Genomic DNA, 689 nt, shown 5'->3' with positions numbered 1-689 from the left:
AACTTCTGTCACATTCCAGGGAGAAAAACTAGAGGTAGTTGATAGCTTCCCATATCTGGGTAACCAAGTTAGTAGTTGGGGTGGGTGTGCTGAAAGTGTAGCTGCTAGAATAAGAATAGCTTGGGCAAAGTTCAGAGAGCTCTTACCTCTGCTGGCCACAAAGAGCCTCTCACTCAGAGTAAAAGGCAGACTGTATGACACATGTGTATGGACAGCCATGCTACATGGCAGTTGAACATGGGCCGTGACTGCTGAGGACATGCGTAAGCTCGTAAGGAATGAAGCCAGTATGCTCCGATGGATGAGTAATGTCAGTGTGCATACCCAACAGAGTGTAAGTATCTTGAGAGAAAAGTTGAACCTAAGAAGCATCAGTTGTGGTATGCAAGAGAGACGATTGCGCTGGTATGGACATGTGGTGAGAATGGATGAGGATAGCTGTGTGAAAAAGTGCCACAGCCTAGCGGTTGAGGGAACCCGTGGAAGAGGCAGGCCCTGGAAGACCTGGGATGAGGTGGTGAAACACAACCTCCGAACATTTGACGTCACGAAGGCAATGACTTCTGACCGAGACCTTTGGAAATATGCTGTGCGTGAGAAGACCCGGCAAGCCAAGTGAGACCAAAATCCAAGGCCTCTGCCAGGGATGAAGCCAGCCCACTTACGCGTAACATTCCTTCTTCGGACAC

The sequence above is a fragment of the Octopus bimaculoides genome, chromosome 12, assembly GCF_001194135.2.
Source record: "Octopus bimaculoides isolate UCB-OBI-ISO-001 chromosome 12, ASM119413v2, whole genome shotgun sequence".
In the NCBI taxonomy this organism is placed as follows: Eukaryota; Metazoa; Mollusca; class Cephalopoda; order Octopoda; family Octopodidae; genus Octopus; species Octopus bimaculoides.
The sequence above is the reverse complement of the archived record's forward strand: the minus strand, read 5'-3'. Positions refer to the sequence as shown.